The sequence below is a fragment of the Elephantulus edwardii genome, unplaced genomic scaffold (assembly GCF_000299155.1).
Source record: "Elephantulus edwardii isolate Elephantulus edwardi_28Jun2011 unplaced genomic scaffold, EleEdw1.0 scaffold00486, whole genome shotgun sequence".
In the NCBI taxonomy this organism is placed as follows: domain Eukaryota; kingdom Metazoa; phylum Chordata; class Mammalia; order Macroscelidea; family Macroscelididae; genus Elephantulus; species Elephantulus edwardii.
Genome location: NW_006400236.1, coordinates 180,433 through 190,169, shown reverse-complemented (window position 1 = coordinate 190,169; position 9,737 = coordinate 180,433).

Sequence of the window (9,737 nt, the reverse complement as noted above, 5' to 3'; positions counted from 1 at the left end):
TGGGGTGAGATGAAATCTCATAGTTGTTTTAATTTGCATCTCTCTTAGGGCTAGGGATTTTGAGCATTTCTTCATGTGCTTGTTAGCCATCTGAATATCGTCTTCGGTGGAGTGCCTGTTCATATCCTGTGCCCATTTTTCTATTGGATCATTTACCTTTATCTTGTTGTGGTGCTCAAGTATTTCACAAATTCTGGATATAAAGCTCTAGATTAAGGTGACTCCTTGAAAGAAAAGTTGATGCTGTCAGATCCGAAGGAACAGATTTATCTTTAAAGTTTTCAGTTAAAATCCAATATAGTTAAAGCTATTTCATCATGAAGTCTACAAAACTAAAGTATAAAGTGCTACTAACAGTGTTTTCGTCTTCTTATAGAGTCAGCACTATCATTGTCAGAACATTCTTTGTCATTGTCCAGCTCCCAGATGCATAGAAAGTGAGACTGAAAATCAGGTGCACCTTAGTCCTCAAACTGATATCATTGCACCTCAATATTTTGGAGAGGTCCTTGACTACAGACTTTCTCAGTCTCATATATCTCCTGATATACTCACTGAGGGTACTAGGTGTACTGTGGGTAAAATGAATTCCTTGACAGTCTTAGTCCTTTCTACATGTCCATCATGATATTGTCTATCAGTCCAGTGTTGATTTTTATCTTTTTTATGTTGAGCTGAAATCCATATTGAAGACTGCAGTGTTTAGCATTCTGCAGCATGTACTTTAAGTTCTCCTCACTTTCAGCAAGCAAGATTTTATCATCTGCATAACAAAATTTCTTCCACCAATCCTGATACCTCATTCTTCTTCATAGAATAATTTTCTTAAACAATTTGCTCAACATACAGATTGAATTGGTGTGGAGAATTGATACAACCCTGCTGCATATCTTTCCTAATTTTAATTCACACAATATTCTCTTGGTCTGATCGCATAACAACATCTTGGTTTAGATAGTATTTTGGCAGAAGTGCAATTAAGATTTCTGGAATCCCCATTCTTCTCAATGTTAGCTATAATTTATTATGATCCACACAAATATCTTTGCATAATCAATAAAGTATAAACATTCTTCTAGTATGACTTCTTTTCAACCAGAATCCATCTCACATTACTAATGACAACCCTGATGTCATGGTCTATTCTAAACTCTGCTTGAGTTCGTGGCAGTTGTGCTGTTCTAGCCATTTTGTTATTATCTTCAGCAGTATTTTGCCTACATAGATATTAATGGTATTGTTTGATAATTTCCATGTTCTGCTGAATAACCTTTCTTGGGAATACGAATAAACATTGATCTCTTCCAGTCAACCAAGAAGCTCTCCTCCAAATTTCTTGGCATAGATTTTTCCAGGGCTGCTTTCTCATTTGAAACATTTCAATTTGTATCCCATAGATTCCTGGTGTCTTTTTTTTTTTTTTTGCTAATGCCTTCAGTGCAGCTTTAATTTCTCCCTTCACTACCATTGATTTTTCAGCCTATGATATTTCCTGAAATATTTCAGTGTCGGGTTGTTGTTGTTGTTTTTTCCATGCACTAAGTCTGCATTCTCTTCATCTACTTTTGCTATTTACTGGATCATTCAAGACTGCTCATTCCATTCCACAATATTCCAACTCAAGGCTTGAATTTGTTTTTTAATTCCTTCAGTTTGAGAAATGTTGAGTGATTTCTTCTTGCTTTAGTCTCCAATTCTATGTCTCTGAACTCTGCTTTGTCATCCCAAGCTTTTCTTTGCCTCATATTGAGGTCTTTTATTTCAGCTTCTTTTCCCTTTGTTTTGCTTCTTGACACTCTAGTGCAATTTTCAAAGGTTTTTTTGTATTATTTTATATTTCTTTTCTGTCTTTTTGCTCTCTTCATAGATAATAATGCATCAAAATTTGACTCTAAATATGTATTAGAAGAAGAAAAGACCAAAATTAATGTCAGATGAGACTCTGAGTATTGCATTAGAGTGCTGAGAAGCCAAAGGTAAAGGAAGAAATCAAAGAGCTGAACAGAAAATTTCACAAGGCAGCTTGAGGTGACAAAGCAAGATACTAATGCAATGTGCAGAGATCTAGAGCCAGAAAATCAAAATAGCAGAACTTGTTCAGCGTTTCTTAATCTGAAGGAGTTGAAAAACAAATTCAAGCCATGGGTGTCAGTACTTAAGGATACATCTGGTAGAATGTTAAGTGATACAGTAAACATTAAAAAAAAAGATGGAAGGAGTACACAGAGTCACTTTACCAGAAGGAATTGGCTGACACAGAAGAATTTCATGAAATAACATATGAGCAAGAACCTGTGGTGATGAAGGAGGAAGTTTGAGTTGCTCTGAAAGAATTGGCAAAAAACAATGCTCCAGGAGTTGATGGCATACCAATTGATATATTTCAACAAGCAAACGCTGCCCTGGATGTGCTCATTAAGTTATGGCAAGATATCTGGAGGACAGCCAGCTGACCAACTGACTGGGAAGATTGATATTTGTTCCCATTCCAAAAATAAAGGTGACTCAACAGAGTACAGAAATTATAGAACAATATCATTAGTATCACATGCAAGCAAGATTCTGTTGAAAATTATCAAAAAAACAATTGGATCAGCATGTCCACAGAGAACTGCCAGATGTGCAAGCTGGATTTAGAAGGGGTCATGGTATTAGGGATATTATAGCTAATGTTAGATTGATCTTGGCAGAAAGCTGAGAGTACTAGAAGAATATTTATCTGTGCTTCATTGACTATGCAAAGGCTTTTGACTGTGGGTCACAAGCTATGGCTGACTCTAAGAAGAATAGGAATCCCAGAACATTTATTTGATTGTGCTTATGCGAAGCCGATACTTGGACCAAACGGCAGTCGTCAGAACAGAGCAAGAAGACACTACATTGTCCAAAATCAAGAAGGGAGTCTGCCAGGGATGTATTTTGTCTCCATACCTTTTCAATCTGTATGCAGAGCAGATCATCTGAGACGCTGGACTGTACGAGGAGGAATGTGGCATTAGAATTGGTGGAAGAATCATCAACAACCTACATTATGCGGATGACACGACCCTGTTTTCTGAAACTGAAGAGGACCTCAAGCGTTTACTGCAGAAGGTCAAGGAATGCAGCCTCCTATATGGATTGAAGTTCAATGTCAAGAAGACAAAGATTCTCACCACTGGACCAATTGGCAGCATCAGTATGGATAGTGAAGAGATTAACATAGTTAACAGTTTTAGTTTGTTTGGTTCCACAGTTAACACTCTTGGTAACAGCAGCAAGGAAATCAAGAGATGAATTGCATTGGAAAAGTCCGCGTGAGAGACCTCTCAAGAGTACTGAAGAGCAACGATGTCAGGCTGGAGACTAAGGTACACCTGATCCAGGCTATGGTCTTCGCAATTACTTGCTATGCATCAGAGAGTTGGACAGTGACTAGGGTAGATAGAAAGAGAATTGATGCCTTTGAGTTGTGGTGCTGGAGAAGAGTATTGAATATACCATGGACTGCTAGGAGAACAAACAGGTTTGTCCTGGAGAGGGTGAAGCCGGACTGCTCCTTGGAGTCAAGGATTCCGAAGCTTCATCTGACATATATTAGGCCTGTTGCAAGGAGGGTCTGGTCCTTGGAGAAGGACATCATATTTGGAGAGTGGAGGGATGGTGCACGAGAGGAAGAGCCTCAATGAGATGAATCAATCCTGTGACTGGGGTGGTGGGAGTTAGTGTGTCAGAGACCGGGAGGTTGGGACAGGATAGAGCAGGGTTTTGGGCTCTTCTACATATGGTCGCTTTGAGTCACAAGCAACTCAATGGTGCATAACATCAACAACAACTCCCTCTTTAAGTCCTTATCCACACACTTTATGAAGGCAAATTGGTTACTGAAAAATCAACATCCATAGAAAATGACATGCTTCAGAGGTAATGCTCAGGATGAATGGAGTGGGTATTGCAGAGATTGATTTTTCAGGTTTATTAGGTATGATGCTTATATTTTCCTTTTAATAGCAATCTCAGCATAACATAGTTGATAAATATTAAAAACCATGGCCTGATTCAAAGGGAATACAGTAGATTGAAACTTAATTCTTGGCCAGTCAACTGGATTTTCTTAATGGATTGGTAAAGAATTAAATCTTAAGAATAATGGTTACATGCTGATCAGATCCGTGTAAGTCAATGTAGATTCATCAACAATGCTTTGCATATTTAATGAAAGTGACTTTGTCATTTTTGTGTCATAGCCTTCCAAACTGTTGCAGAATGTTGGGAAGGAAGGGAGGGCCTCTGACAGGACAGGTCGCCTAAGCTCCAGATAAGTGCAAGTCTCCCAACGGCCTTTAATACAGGGTAGAGAAAGCTCCCCTGTGTTTGGCTGTACAGGCTTGAGAAAGCTCGCCACCTGGGAAGACAGCTGCTGCGTCTGTTGAGCTGGGAGTGGTCTGTACGAGGCTGAGGTTCTCCTAACCAATTTGCATGTCCCATGTTTGTAACCTCACCCTATCCTGTCTTCCCGTTTATATAAGTGTACTGCAGACCTCAATAAAATTGAGCTGGATTGACTCTCTGATCCTCGTGCTTACTCCCATCAGCGTGTCGCTGTCCTGTTGCCGGTGAACTGACAGTGACACAAACAAGATGTAGACATTAAATAAAGAATAAATTAAGAAAGATAAGTTACAGTTACTAGTTGCTAAAACAGTTTAATACCAGTGACTCGTGACTGTGGCAGTAGAGAAAGTAGAAAAAACCAACTGATGAGTCACTTTAAACACTGAGAGTTGTTTTCATTTCTTAGGACTGTAAGAACAAAAATACAAAGAAATATTTGGCTTTTAGGAAAAAGAGCTCTGGAGTAACAATTTTTTTGTGTTCAACCTCTAGTCTACCAACTGCTTTGAAGGAGTGAGACATGACAGCCTACTATTGTAAAGTTTTATGGTCTTGGAACCTATATTTAGGGTAGTTCTCCCAGCCCTATTGGACCTTTGTAAATCAGAATCAATTCAACAGCAATGGATTTGATGGTGTTTCTTAAATGAACGTAATTTAACTGTTTCACAAATCGTAAAGCCAAAAGTGCACATCACTGTCTTGACTGTGTTGATTCTCTCTGCTCTCAGAAATTGTTCCATGTCTCTCTTGTAGTTTCTAGTGGTTTCCACTAACTCTAAGTTTCTTTGGTGTGGAGATGCTTTTTCACATGGTATATTTCCCCTGTGCCAACTTTATATACTCTCCTCTTTTATAACACAGCGCTCAGTTAACAATAAGACCCACATGTATGATCTCAAGTTAAGTAGTAAAATCTTTACAGAATCTATTTCCAAGCAAGGTCACATTTGCAGGTACAGTGGCTTGGAGAACAGAAGTCAATGCATAAGATATACATGAAAGAGAGGAAAAATAATGATTTTTCTCTTTCAAATCTCAGAAATCTCCTTATTAAGGAATCCCTCTGGTATCCCTACCCTAAGATATTAGAAGTAATTTCATTGATTACACCATCTCCAATCCCTTTTCAAATAAAGCTTATCACTTTCATCATAATTTCTCTTAAATTAAGTGAATTTATCCTAATCAAGGACAGAAAGTGTCATTAGTTCTTGCATTTTGCAATCAAAACCCCTATAAACCTCTTAAGATGTCACTTGTTTTAATTACCAAAGCTGTTACACAGCTATTCTATACAGTTCATAAATGTCACCTAGCTATTGGTATAGATCATATTATTTGGATCAACTATTAACATTCTTGGCACTGGCAGTGAGAAGATCAGGAGATTATTTCATTGGACAAGTTCACTGTCAAGGTCCTCTCCAAATTACTGAGGAGCAATGATATCAGTTTCATGACTAAGATGCACTTGACTATGGCCATGATCTTTTACATTACTTGTTACACATATGAGAGCTAGATAATGAATAACAATGACAGGTGAGTTGATGCCTTTGAGTTGTGGCATTGAAGAATACGAAGTATTCCATGAACTGTCAAAATAACAAACAGGTATGTTTTGGTAAAAGTGAAGCCAGACCACTCCATAGAGTCAAAGATGACAAAGTTTCTTCTTTTGTTTTTCTTTTATTTTATTTTATACAAAATTTGTATGCATTGTGTTTCACACTATCCTTCATTCATATTGTGCTTCATTTCTCTTTTCCTTTGGATGTATAGCTAGATGAAGATATTCTATAAAAAGAAAAATGATGCGTAGAAAGATGGAAGGTCGATAAAGGAGAGGAAAATCTTCAATGAGATGGATTGACTTGGAAACTTCAGCAATGAGTGTGTCAGAGATGATGAGAATGTCACAGACTGGGGCAGAATTCAGGTCGACTGTTCACAGGGTCACTATGGACCATATATAACTTGATGATGCCTAACAACAACAAGAAGACACGAGAACCCTAGAGATAGGTAGTAGTTTCTAAGAAATAGACTCTTCTAAAAAATATTGATTTTCATACAATAATCTGTTTATATTGTGCTCCAGGCATTTACATTGTTGTTGTTTGGGGTTTTTCCCTGACTCTATCCACCAAAATCTGCAATTGTATGATGTCTTCCATCCTCATCCTCAGCCCATTTGTCACTTCTTTGTCCCTCTTTAGATGTTCATACACATCTCGCTGGTTATGCTTCTGTTTTTACAATAATAGTCTTATACAGTATGTGTTCTTCTTCTTATTATTATTATTAATTTAATGAACACTTACAGATATTTTTTCTTTCTATTCATTCATTTTTTCACTTTTCTCCCTGCCCACCTCTCGCCTCCAGTTCATTCTTCTCTGTGAAAAGTAAAAGAAAAATGTTTTCATTATTATACAATCCCTCCTCCTAAGTCCAGTCCACTATGCTGCCTTCATTCTGGACTCCTGTCATGACAATAACACCTAATCATATATCCCTTTTAAACAGTTCTCCCTCTTATCTGTTTCAATGCAGTATACATAATTTACCCTATTTCATCTTTCTCAGTCTGTCCTCAACCCCTATCTCAGTTACGTTTTACAACAGTGGCACTATGCAGTGTTTGTACTTTTGTGTCTGAGATATTTCTGTCAGCATAATGTCCTCTAGGGTCACCTATTTTGAATAATATTTCATGAGTTCCTTGTTTTTCAATGCAGTGCAGTATTCTATTGTGTGAATATTATGTGCTTGAATTAGTTTACTCAGCATAATGCTCTCTGGCTTCTCCCACATTATATAGTATTTTCCCCCCAAATCGTTACTCCTGAGTGCTACATGGACTTCTATCTGTGACTATACCACTGTTTCTCAATCCAGTCAAATATTGATGGACATTCTAGCTGTTTCCATGTTCTTGCTATTGTGAATAATGCTGCTATGAACATCAGTGTACAAATCCCTGTTTATGTCCCAGTTACATTTTCTGTGGGGTATGTTCCTAGCGGTGGAATAGCTGGATCATACGGATTTTTTGTTCAGTTTTTTGATGAAACGCCAAATTGTTTCCTAGAGTGGTTGTACCTTATTACAATCCTACCAAAAGTGAATGAGAGTTCTAAGCTCTCCACATCCTCTCCAGTGTTTATTGCTTATGGTCCTCTTGGGGTGAGATAATATATCTTTGTTGTTTTGATGTGCATCACTTTTATTGACAGTGATTTTGAATTCACGTGTCTGTTGGCCATCCAAATGTCTTCTTCTGTGAAAGGTTTTTCCATAACTTTTGCTCATTTTGTAACTTGGTTGTTAGTCTTCTGCAGATTTACGTCATCTGAAGGGCATCTCTAAATGTCTTTACTTAGTAAATTTCTTTTCACTCTGTAGGAAATAGTTTCTGATGCACACAGGGACTTAATCTTTAGAGGATCCTATTCATCAATGTTATCATCTTCTAGTTGTTAGTTGAATTGTTTTTTTTAGATAAAGATTGTAACTTCATGTGATCATCAAATTGGAAGACTATAAAATGGTATATTATAGAAGAAAAGACAGAAGCCTTCAGAGACAACTGAATAAATGTGCTGCTTGTGTTTGTTCTTTAACTATTCTTTCTAGATGCCATCAGATCAATAACAATTCATCATGCCCTCATGTGACAAAGGGGAACTTCCCCCATCATGTTTTCTTGGTTGTAATCTTTTAAAAAAGAGAGTGCCAGATAATTCTCATGTGGAATTATGGGGTGGAATAAACCCTCTAACTTTTCGGTTAGCAACCAAATGCGTAACTATGTACTGTATGGGCTATATGATTACTTAGTAAATCCTTCAAAATATTTCAAATGTAGGCTGTAGGACTGAACTATATTTCATGGCATTTCCTTTTACCCATTTTGTATCTAAACCCAAGACGACTCACTGGTGGGCTGTGACCCAGGATACTCCTCAATGAGGATCTCCCAAGACTATAAGTCTTTGTTATTGTTGTTGTTGTTGTTAGGTGCCGTCGAGTTGACTACAACTTATAGCGACTCTATGAACAAAAGATCTAAACCCTGTTCTATCTATCTTCTGCCATCCTCACACTTCCTGACACTCAAGAGCCCATTGCAGCAGTCACAGTGTCAGTCCACCTAGCTTAAGGTCTTCCTCTCCTTTGCAGACCCTCCACCTTCCCAGCATCATGTGCCTCTCCAACCTGTCCAAATTATGTGAGGTGAAGCCTCATCATTCTTGTCTCCAAAGAGCACTCCAGCTTCCCCTTGTCCAAGACATATCTGTTCTTTCTCTTGGCCATCCATGGGAGGTTCGGTGCTCTTCTCCAACACTATAGTTCAAACACTATAGAATCAGTCCTTCTTATTATCTCTATCCATTGTCTTTACACACGGAAATTCCCCATTTTTCTCCTGCAGGCCAAGTGGTGGATTTAGGCCATATCATAAAAATGTAATAATAAGTTCTAAACTGAGACACAAATGGAGATTTGTACACCAATATGCATAACAGCATTACTCACAGTAGCAAGAATATGTATGGAAACAGTCAAAGCCTATCAACAAACAACTGGATTGAGAAATCATGGTGCATGGACGTGATGGAATGGTAAGCAGCACTTAGAAGCAACAAGTTTGAAAAAAATACTTTGTAACATGGGAGAGGCTAGAGAGCATTATACTAAGTGAACTAACTCATTTAGGCTCTAAAATAATTGCTCTTGCATGCTGTGTAGTATTCCATTGTGTGAATGTACCATAATTTCACAATCCATTAATTTGTGGTGGGACATCTGAGCTGTTTCCATGTTCTTGTGATGGTGAATAACCCTGCTACGAACATTGGTGTACAATCCTCGATTTGTGTCTCAGTTCTCATTTTCTCGGAGTATGAATTGGGGATCTCTGGCACAGGGTCCGCCAGCATTTGGGCATGCCAGGATTGTAAAATACTGAAATGTTTGGCCATGCCTGTAGGCTGAGGGCTGAGGGCCAGTGTTTTGTGAATCTCAGTTCAACTGAACCTTAAGAGAACTTCTTGTGTATTGAAGAGGGACACACATGTATGAAACGCTCATGGATCTTACGGTTTTCTTTTTATTCCAAGTACGTGTCAGCACAGGGGACTTGTCAGATGAATTAGAAGTCTATGGAATAGAGTGTGCCAGCATTTGGATGTGTTGTAAATCTAAAATGCTGTCTTTCATTCATAGAGTCACTACGCGTCGCTTATGACTCGATGGCACTTAACAACAACAACAACAACAACAACAACAACAAAGAGAGAGATCAGTTAGCCTCGTGGACAGAAAGTGATGCTCCCAAGCCAAAGGTGGGTGAC